Genomic DNA, 8,802 nt, shown 5'->3' with positions numbered 1-8,802 from the left:
ACGTACCGCGTGACCCCCCACCTTTTGCGACAGTCCCCTTTTTCCGACGGATCGGGTTTACTTAAGTCAGACCGGGTTTACATTCTAGACCGAGTTTACTTTCGGTGGCGGGGTTTACCCTGTGCCAACAGCAGGGGTCCAGATCCTCGCCGCGATCCACGGTCCCCCCTCAACCGTCGATCCCAACTCCTCCTACCCCGTGGCACATAGTCCTGAGGCGGGGCGTCCAACAAGCGGGATTCACATGAGAAAAGCCTCTTATCACTCACGTGCGTGGGCTATGAGAGAGATCACTCCTATGTGCCGGGTCTACCGAAGTAGCTAGAGCTTCGTCTCTCTCTCCCTCTCCTCTCGTTCTCTTCTTTCTCTCTGTGCACGATTCTGAGGAGCCGATGCGTAAAAGTATGGATGCGGAAGATGCATCGACCTTGGAAGAAAAGCTTGCTTCTCTAATCCCTGACTCTAAAGAGCGTCTTGCTCGCATCAAGCGAGACTATGGAGCCACCCAGCTGGGCTCTCACACGGTCCAAGACACGCTCGCAGGATCCAGAAACATCAAAAGCATTCTGTGGGACGTCTCGATGCTGGACTCGAATCAAGGCATCCTCTACAGAGGCTTCTCCATCTCTCACTGCCTCTCTTTCCTCCCTCAGCCTCTGCCTGAGGCGCATCTATGGCTTCTCTTGACTGGTGGGATCCCCTACCCTTCTCAAGCTCATGCCCTGTCTCTCGACCTGCGGTCGCGGGCTCAGCAATTGCCTGATCTTGCCCTCCTTGCCATCTCGGCCTTGCCCCCATCGTCCCACCCCATGACCCAGCTCGTCTCCGGCATCATGGCCCTGCAGACGCAGAGCCGCTTCTGTGCAGCCTTTGACTCCGGCGCCGCTATACCATCTCTATGGCGGCCCGCCCTCGACGACTGCCTCACTCTCATTTCCCAGCTGCCCTCCCTGGCTGCCTTCATCTATCAGAGGTCCTTCAAAAATGGGCAGGTCGTGGCCCCCAACCCCAGCCTCGACCTCGCGGCCAATTTCTGCCACATGCTCGGCTATGGCGACCCCAGGATGCACGACATGGTGAGGATGTATCTGGTCATTCACAGCGACCATGAAGGGGGTGCAGTAAGCTCTCATACTGTTAGGCTTGTTGGAAGCGCGCTGGCGGATCCATACAGGGCATTTGCTGCAGGGATGAATGGGTGTGCAGGTCCGCTACATGGGCTGGCCATCCAGGAGGCATTCAGATGGCTGAGGAGAGTGTTGGGGGATGTTGGGCAGCATGCCACTACAGAGGAGCTGGAAGAGTATGCATGGAGGACATTGAAGGAAGGCAAGATCATTCCAGGCTTTGGGCATGCCCTCCTGAAGCAGACCGACCCCAGGTACACTTGCTTGTATCAGTTCTGTGAGAGCAATTTTGGTGATGATCCATTGTTTCAGCTGCTTGCCAAGCTAGGGCAGGTTGTACCTAGGGTGATGATTAAACAGGGCAAGGTCAGGAATCCTTGGCCTAATGTGGATGCAATCATTGGTATCATGTTCAATCACTTTGGCCTGGTGGAGGAGCAATTTTTCCCTGTCATGTTGGGGGTAGCAAGGTCCATGGGCGCCCTCTCACAGCTGGTTTTGGACAGAGCCCTGTGCCTTCCAATCGAGCGCCCCAGCAGTGTGACTCTCGATTGGATTGAGGACTTCTGCAAGAGCAAAGATAACGAAAAGAAGGTAGAATAACTTGTGTTGTCTGGCAATCAACCTAAAAAGAATGCGGAATGCATCGGATCCAAGGAGGCAATCTGGTTCTTTGGCTTGGAAACGGATACCTTAGAACAAGGCATCCAAGAATATGATGCCACATTGCTACTAAGAATGTCTTGCCACCATGGGCCCTTCTTAAATTCTTCAATTTGGTAAAATCAAGTCTTGATTCCATGCCTAGATTTTTTGCAACTTCCATGACTTGCCCAATGCCTAGGCCTATTGTTTTCCCTCCACTCGTGTTCTCCTCCTCTCTCCTAGTGTCATATAATTATTTTTACAAAGGATCCCTCCTTCATAGGTCACCAATGGAGCTAAGAAATCTTTTTGAGCTTGCTTATAACTTTAGGATACATGTTTGCACATCAAAAGCGAAGATGGCATGTTCATATGTTGATATTTCATTAGTTGTAAGTTACATATTAACATTTCTCAACCTTTTTGTGTCTTGGTTTTGTTGGTTTTACTTGAGTTTTTAAATTTTTTTATTAAATATTCATAAAATGGTAATAGTTTATCTTCACATGTAAGGCTTTTAACATTGAATACTCTTACAAGTAGATGTCTTGATTTGTCTTTTTATTATCTTTTTTGTTTAGTGTTTAAACCATTTATGTAATGTGCTTGGATTTATGAGTGTTTTTAAAGATATTTTAATCGTAGATAAACATTACTCTTGCTCACAAGGCTTACCATTCAATGCTTTTACATGTAGAATGATAATCGTTACATTTAGAGTTGTTAGCCTGCTTATGTTAGTCATGTCAGTTTGTCATCTCCAAGTTGTGAGTTTCTATTAGAGTCCAATGAAAATATAGGAGCTCTGGTAGTTTAGGTTTTCTTTATTGTTCGGCTTTCTGTGTGCGTTCCTAGGCCAGCTTCTTTTTTCTACAATCTACTTGTCGGATATTGTCAATGTCATTTGGGATTTTTTTAGGGTCTCCTCTATTTTTATGGAGTTTTTCTCTTTAGTGACTAATATTTATTGTTGGTTGGCTAGCATTTACAGTCCTTATAGAAGCAAGTTGGCTAATTTTTTTGTTGTTTTGGCTTTCTATAGCTGCACCCCCACTTGGCAGACACACACTCTTCAGTCTTTACTGTTCCGTTTGTAGGTGCACACTTCAACAATCTGACTCTCCGTGCTTGGTGTTGCCATTGTTGTCAGTTTGATCTGGTGCTCTCACTAATGCATTGGGTTGCATGCAAGGATTGATTAGTCCATTCCCATTGTATTAGCACTCATCCTTGGTGAGTGCAGTTTTCTTCCTTTATCTTTTGCTCTCTCTCTCTCTCTCTCTCTCTCTCTCTCTCTCTCTCTCTCTCTCTCTCTCTCTCTTTATGTTTGTACTTCTCTTCTGTTGCATAACTTTGCATGGTATCATTTGCCTGAGTAAGGATATAGTTTGGAATTTTCTTGCAAAAGAGTAGGTTTTTATCATGGAGAAGCAGCCTAGATTTCTTAAATGTAGATTTTCAGCTTGCATTTGTTGCATTTAGTGCTTGTACAAGTGGTCTCGTGTCCAATTGAACTTTTCGGAGACCAGGTGGCATCATTTAGGACTTGATGACCTTGTTCATATATCAAGTTGCTCTAGTTTTTTGCGATTTGCAACAAATATGAATTTGCATTTTGCAGGTGGTAGTTTTTTGGCTCAAGTGACAACTTTCTAGCATAGATGACAACTTCTTATACAGGCAATTGCCCTTTGGTTGGCAGGTGACTTTTTTTTTTGACAAAGTTTTTTGGGCGATTACAAGATGAAATATGTCTGACCAATTATGCGCTTCGATGACTTGTTGGAGGAGCTTATTTGAAACATGCTTTTGTATAGAGATGTGGTTATCACGATTATAGTCTGCGAGAGGAGTCCCACATTTTCACTCATTCCCCTTTTATTCATCTATTACAGAGGCTTTGTCCTCAATAAAGATGCCCTCCTTGATACCCTCGGTGTAGGTGCCTATCTTACCTTCATTACCTAAAGAAGAAAAACTCGATAGTTCCAACTATTTGTTGTGGTCATGTAAGGAGTGCCTACTTAACACCTTTGATCTTTGGGCTCTTATTTCTGATTCTATCTCCCATCCTAACGAGGATCTAGCAAATGGGGCTTCTATGGACCAAGTAGTGTTGTGGGATTGGCTCAACTCTTGAGCCCGATCCTCTCTCTTTATGAGTTTGGAGGATTTTGTACTTATGCATATTTGCAAGTTGAAGATTGCGGTAGAAGTGTGGAAGAAGCTTGCATCTTTCTATCAGCATAAGACATTTTCCCGCAAGATTTTCCTTAAGAAGTTGCAGATGCTTAATCTTGATGAGTTCTCCTCTTTGAATGAGTACATCACAAAGATAGAGGATATAAGGGGTGAGCTTGCCTCTCTTGGTTGGATGATATCCTTCGAAGACATGGCTTTGATCGTTTTGACTTAGCTACCATTTCCTCGGTTTGATGTCTTCTACACTAGTCTTATCACATTGAGGACCCATGAGACACTCTCATGGGAGAGGCTTTCACTACCTGTCTTGAAGCATGATGAGCGGCTGAGAGAGGTTGGGGCTAGTGGTTTTGGCTTCACCAAGTCATTTACTATAGATACAAGGTGGAGGGAAGAAGAAGAAGGTGCAGGCCATTGATGGTTCTCTTTCAGCTGATTCTTCATCATCGGCTGGCCCTCCCCCACCCTTAGTTCCTCTCCTTCCTTCCAGGTTGTCTCTTAGCACTCCTTTTTCATCTTTGGCTCCTTCCCCTCCTTCTCCACTCTTTACTTCTGCTTCTCTATTGCCTTTGATGGATGCGACTACTACTTCTTTGTCGCATATTGCCATCCCTTTAGCCTCCCCTCTAGAGTCATCCAACTGATTAGTTGTCAATGGGAGAGTCTTCTTTAGACGAGGATGATTTACCTTCCCTTGGCGAGGGGGAGTCCCTACCATAGACATGTGCATTGTAGGTATCGAAGGCTATTGAGTCTCCCTCGTAGGAGGATTCGTCCTTTGTATTGACAATTCATGCATGATTCATGTGTTTCTCACTTTCTTGCTTCTCCTATAGGTCCACCCAGCGGAATGGTTCACTTTGTGTAAACTATGCTCTTATTCTCATAGATTTTTCATACTAGTGAGGCTACTACAGTTGAGGAAACTCTTGTAGAGGATATTTGGCATTAGGTCATGTAGGGGGAGCTTGATTCTATCAAGTGTAAACAGACTTGGGAGTTGGTTCCATGTCCCTCGAAGTGCAAGGTGATAGGTGTGAGGTGGGCCTATAAGACCAGGTACCTTGTATATGGTTCCTTGGACAAGCACAAAGCTAGGCTTGTAGTGAAAGGCTTTGCTCAAAGGGCGGGTTTGGACTATTTTGAGACTTTTGCACCTATGGCTTGGATGTCTATTATTCGAGCTATCTTGGTTCTTACAGCCCAGCACCACTGGCTTGTTTATCAAATGGACGTAAAGTCTATCTTCTTGAATGGTGTCCTTGAGGACAAGATTTATGTTTCCTAGCCTCTAGGTTTTCTTGTGTAGGGGAATGAGGATTGTGTTTATAGATTGTAGAAGCTCCTCTATGGCTTGAAGTAGGCTCCTTGTGCTTGGTACTAGAGGATTAATCGATTCTTTCTACAAAGTGACTTTTGTTGATTAGCTCATGACCCCAACCTATACTTCAAGGTTGAGGGTGATATGTGTGTTTTGCTCATCTTGTATTTGGATATTCTTGTCATTACAAGGAGCTCTACTCAAGAGGAGGTTACTCTCTCTAGTTGGAGTGATTTTGACTGGGTAGGTAATGTGGATTCATATTGGTCCACTATAGGTTATGCAAAGCAAGGCTTGGTGGTACAAAAAGGAGTGTCCTTGACACTACATTGGATTGGTGGTGTGTATGTTAAACCGATTGTTTTTTAAAGGTGTAAAGGTAAAATAGAGAGAAAAAAATAATTAAATCACATAGGGGTTTGAAAGGTAACTTCTTTTGAAATGTCTCAAAAGGGTGGGACCTTAACGACGTGGGTAGAGGGTGAGGGGAGTTGCAACACTCAACCTATTTTGCACACACTTTCTTTGTAGTTGCAACACCATAACCACCTCTCTCTCTCTCTCTCTCTCTCTCTCTCCCCTTGCAGCATGGAAGCTCACGTCAGCCCCTCCACCTTTGTCTACTCAGAGCAACTTGCATCAATAGTGACTACCATGAAAATTAGTGCCCCTTCTTGAATCCATGAACCTCTTTCTAATCAAGCTTATAACTGCATCATGGATAGGAGTGGTCCCATATTGTACCAAAAGTATTAGCTTTGGTAACAAATTGTACGTGTAGTGCTAGATTTGGTATTTGTTTGTGGATTTATGCACTGCAATTGATACTGCCTCACATTTGGTGCTATATTATACCTTGTATAGTACCCAAGCATGCAATATGCTCCAAATATAAAGCTAATTTGGATAGCAAGAGTGAGATAGAGTACCAAAAGTCCCTTATCGGATATCAAAGTAAAAGTGTTGTACTTGATTTGGTACTTTTTTGTGTTGCACTAGTTCTATAAAGTACCAAACTTGGTACTACAATAGATTTGGTGCTTCACGGTTCCTTGTATAGTACCCAAGCATGTGCACCAAATATGAAGCTAAGATGAATAGTAGGACTGACATATAATACTGAAATTACCTTTGCTGATGCCAAATTATATATGCAATACCAAATTTGGTTCTTTTTTATATTACGCTAGTTTGATACAGTACCAAAATGGGTACTACAATAGATTTGGTTTCTTGCCTTGAATTGGAATTGGTATTCTATAATACCAAAATGGGACTCTGTCCCAGTTTGGTACTCTATACCAATTTGATAAGGAATACCGATTTGGTACTCTATACTATTTTGGTAAGAACAGTACCAAAATTTAGTACTCTACAAATAGTATCAGATTTTGGTACTATTTTGAATTTATGGATTTGTATAAAAATATTTGGACGGTTTTTTTTTGTGAAATTTTGAGCTCTAAGTTGGATTGCTTTTGTGTGATAGGTTAAGCTCTACAAAAGATTCAAAAGCACTTATCCTATAGTGATGTTTTCACTTAGATCCTTTGAGATACAAATCATTCTCTGTTTAGAAGTTGAAAAAGTAGTATACATGCTACTATGTATATCATGTCCAAATGGCATAATTCAAAGAGGCTTTCAATCAGATACATCAAAACAAGTTTAGGCATAATGAAAAAGGTCATCTATGTGCATGCTTTATTTGTTGTGCAAGGAGTGGCTCAGATGAGTGTTCTGCAAACCAGGTAGTATATCAATATATAAGTATTTTGTGGGAATCCATATTGTACCCAAAGCTTATCGACATTGAATATCATACAAAAGAATGCTTGCTTGGAAAATGCCTCGAATATGGTACAAGCAAGTTATCATTTTGCCCAAATGAGATTGCAACGATGGTAGGGAGATGACTATGAAGGTCTTTGAGGATATGAGAATTGGACAAGTTGGTGATAATGAAAGTGAGAAGAAGGGAAATAATCTAGTTGTGGAAAGAATGCAAAGTGTTACTTTTATTCATATCTTTTCAGATAATCTCAAAAGCTTTGTCAAGCATAACTTTGTATTTAGGTGGTAGGCCTAACAGTTCAAAGATTGCTTACTTAAGTTTCTAGTGACATTGTCGTGTCTGTTGTTGATTTTGTAGAGATTTATTCATTTAAAATGCAAAATGAGATTCAATCCATGCATTGGTGGTCAACCTAGGTAGTCATATTGGTGCACACCTCTTGTAATATTTCCACACAATAAAAGTTAGTTGGTTAGTTCGAAAGTTAGTTAGTTAGTTAATAAGTTAGTAAGATTACTAACTAAAGACTAACTAAGGTAAAAACTAACTAACGTTAATAGCTAATAATTTTTATTTAATTAAAAATATTTTTTAAAAAATCGAGAGTCGTAAATTCGATATTTTTCTCAGATTGACAAGGACCGTAGCCACCCTTCACGAAAGTTACAACGTGAACGAGACTTATGAGCCATATTAATCACTAGTATTAGTGTGTATAGTTTGATTAGTCCAAAAATGTTAGATTTTTGGGAAAAAAAACTAGTATATTTTAGATATTATTCTAAAAAGATAGAACTGAAAGTCATTTAAAAGAAAAGACAAGTGATGTTTTTGTTAGTTTTGGAGATTTTATAAAAAGAAAAAAAATAAAAAAAGTGACTGGCAAAATTGTGCGCGCCGGCGATCGCAGTCCACAGGCAGTAGACAGCACTTCGAATTGAGAAAATGAGTGAACTGAGAGCTTTCTAATCAAGTGTCTTGGGGTTTTACCCTCCTTTTGGAGCCAATGCAACCATCCAATTTATGATCTGAGCATCAAATCTCTGAGTCTTCCAAGAGCCCCTCCACTCTTGTTCTCAGCCTTATCCCCTCCTCTCTAATTTATTATAAATATGAGGCATGGGGAGGCACAAGGGAGCATAAGGAGACCCCAGAGAGGCTGCAAGAGAGAGGTAGAGAGAAGGATACCCCTCCAAGAGATTGTGACAGAGAGCTTGAGAGAGAGAGAGAGAGAGAGAGAGAGAGAGAGAGAGAGAGAGAGAGAGAGAGAGAGAGAGAGAGAGAGAGAGAGAGAGAAGAGTTAGCCCGAGAGGCTGCACAATTTTCTCTATCTCTATCCTCGACTTAGCCATCTTCTCTTATCCTCTCCCATCTCGAATTCATTCCGCCTTCTTAATCTCATGAGTCTACTTGCGGATGATGGCCTCCAAGTGAAGAATATCGCGTGTGGATGGCAATCTTACAACTAGCAACGGAGCTTCGGGTGAAGGCATCATGGTCAATCTAACTACGGTTCCGATCGTAAGTGATGCATTTCTAAATTGATAGACACTTGCTTTGATTCTTGCAAGAGATATATTAGGCTCCGTACTTTGTGGTGCTAGAATAGGTCATTGAAAGGGATAAATCGCATCTCAAATATTCAAAGATGAAGTTTGCGAAGTGCTTGCATCAAAGGGAGTTAAATTGCACCTAGTTGCTATGTGATGAAT

The 8,802-nt window shown here is 42.0% G+C and overlaps 1 pseudogene; it reads left to right on the top strand.

The window, feature by feature from the left end:
- The first annotated feature begins 297 nt into the window (after window positions 1–297).
- LOC148020846 (citrate synthase, mitochondrial pseudogene) lies at window positions 298–2,038 on the top strand (annotated as a pseudogene).
- Window positions 2,039–8,802: the final 6,764 nt, after the last annotated feature.

This window comes from Lygodium microphyllum, chromosome 18 (assembly GCF_053477565.2).
Source record: "Lygodium microphyllum isolate KBCC chromosome 18, Lygodium_microphyllum_v1.1.10, whole genome shotgun sequence".
NCBI lineage: Eukaryota > Viridiplantae > Streptophyta > Polypodiopsida > Schizaeales > Lygodiaceae > Lygodium > Lygodium microphyllum.
This window is presented reverse-complemented; position numbering and strand designations above follow the sequence as displayed.